This window comes from Bidens hawaiensis, unplaced genomic scaffold (genome assembly GCF_021521415.1).
Source record: "Bidens hawaiensis isolate Kalapana, Puna unplaced genomic scaffold, B.hawaiensis_p1.1 tig00034294_1, whole genome shotgun sequence".
Lineage (NCBI taxonomy): Eukaryota > Viridiplantae > Streptophyta > Magnoliopsida > Asterales > Asteraceae > Bidens > Bidens hawaiensis.
Genome location: NW_027495934.1, coordinates 159,070 through 161,798, shown reverse-complemented (window position 1 = coordinate 161,798; position 2,729 = coordinate 159,070).

The following is a 2,729-nucleotide window of genomic DNA, read 5'->3' as shown; positions in this document are numbered from 1 at the left end:
GTTGTGACCCGGAAAGAATTTTCTCTTATCCCCATCTCCTTCATCACCACCTGTACCACCCGCACCTGCTACAGCAGCCAAACCTGCATGGCAAACAAGTTAAGTTAGTTGACTGCCTAGACAGTGTGTAACTTCGCCAAACAGAAAGATAGTGAAGTTGGTGATGGCGAAGTTGTGATCAATCAGCGATGTTGTAATAACTTCGCCACAAGCACAACTTCGCTGCACGCACACTGCTTGAATCAAGATTAAAATCAGTAGCAATGACGGACAATCAAAGATGGACAATAGGTATAAGGATGTCCGATTGAGGTCCCGGAGATCCAGACACCACCAATGCAACCATAAATATAGAGTCTGATCAACAAAAAGGAATAACCCAATAGACCCGATTAAAAACCTACATTATGGAATTGATTAACCACAAAAAGGGTTTATTATGAATCAATAGACATCAAGGCACCTTAGTGGTAGTCACGAAGCAGATTATAAGAAAGTTGATTCAGATGACAAGTTCGCCGAGGGTTCAGTAGGTGTTTTGTGTTCAGTTTGACCAAACGAGGACCAGTATTGACTTATATACTTTCTTAAAAAAAAACCCACTGGCGAAGTAATGATAACTTCGCCAGTTGATAACATCGCCAATCCAAGCGAAGTTAATTTTGAAAGAAGAAAATGACCAAAAACGAGTAACCCTAAGCTCTATGTTATCCACATAAGACAGACGTATAAAATAACATAAAATTAACATAAGTAAAATAGCATTGACGGGATCAAATTTCAGTCTGTAGAGAACCCAGCATGTTTAAGAAAAGATCCGAATCATGGAATCATACTGATTAAGAGGCTGTCACAAGGATCCATGTTCAGCATTATTGTGACATAGAGAGACAGGTTGAAGGCAGGAATAAGACTTAGCATGATTCTCATTGCGTTAGTGATACGGATTAGGTTCAATTAGGCTCAAAATTTAGATGGACATCACTTAAGGAATTGTGATGCCTCCTATCTATTCTCAAGGCGTATTTGGCTTTCCCCAGATCACCCCGAGTTGACTTCGACTTGCAGTGTCTGATTTAAACATTGTACATTTGAGTCGGCTTCATAATCCTTACATCTTGCACAAGACTCAGTTGGTGGTTTTTTTTTCTTTTTTTTAAAGAAACTATAACTGTCACACCCCGACTAGCACAATGCGGAAGCGTAAAACGTGAATGTAACAGACACCTCTGGTATCAACACATTGTTTATAAAGAAACATTACAAACTAATTTACAATATATTACATTTCTTTGTTCTATCATTGTTTTACAGTCTAGGTGGTACAAACAAAACTATTTCGTTAACTAAACGTTCTTACTACTAACACCCTTGCCTCTATTCACATATCATCAACCGCACACCTTGGGCAAATAACAGATCACCAAATCATTCCAATTTAGGTACACCTGAAAAGCAGTTTAAAACGGGTTAACTACTAGAGTTGGTGAGTTTCACGAGTTTCAAGAAGTCAGTAATGAGTATTCACAAGTCAACACTTGTAATCATGACATAAGTATGTATGTATGTAAATGATGTATGTGATGTAATTATGCTAAGCTACCGTGAAGCCTGGACTGTTCGTGCTGCGTGTCTCCATTTCCCACGCTTCATCAACCACTGTGGCCCCTTTCCGCCCACAACATGCCCCAGTAGCTATGTCTAACACTACATAGCCTGTTTGTATAAATATGGTTATGTGCAAACGGCGCTATGTGACACGGCAACCAGGCCGATTCCGTTTAGGTTTGTCAAACCAATAGTACTATTCACAAGCCACCGGCTCGAAGTTAATCACTGTGATCGTGGGGACTTTCGTGTGTTAGCACTTAGATAATTCACATCAGTACATGTTTCAGGTATGTATATGTAATCAAACATGCTTTTCACCCCAAAAGTTCGTAAAACAGTTTAAAAGTGGGGTCATGAAACTCACGGTTTAGTAGATATTCAGTACTGTATCAGCTCGTGGTTTGTTCGGTCCGCTATCAGTAGTTCCTATAATCAATATTATAATAATATTAATATTTTAATATTATTATAATCTCAATACTAATCTGGGCTGTATAACTAATCTGGGTATAGTTGGAATGCCCAGAAAGTGGCCATAGGCTTAGGTTGTGATGTTGTTCAATGTCTAATACTTAAAACCGAACTTGGGTCAGTTCCCGTTTTTCCTGCTGGGCCAAGTTGTTCGTTTACGCGTTCAGAAAACAGTTATGGGAAAATAAGCCTGGGTAAATGTATTGGTTAATAAAATGGTTAAGTTATAAAGAAGGATCACATACGGGGGTCCCGGATTAGCCACGGGGCCCGTTTCCGTTTATTCAGTTTGATTTAAGAAGAAACGCACACAATCCATCCAGATTGTCCAGGTTTTCATAGAAAAGTTCGTTTTTACTTAATTAGTCCGAAAATATGATTTTTGATCATTCTTGGTGTTTTGATATTCCCGCAGATTCGTTAGTCGCGAACTTGCCGGATTTTATAAATACTGGATTTATTTAATATTCAAATTAGCATAATTAATTAATCGTTAATCATTAAATTATGAAAATTTATTCATTTATCAATTAAAACATGTAGATTTTTATAAAATTATTTCTAGAATTTATTTACTGATTTATTAATTTATAAAAATTCATTTTATAAGCTATATTTCGCCTGAAAATCGTCCGTTTACCCCAAAA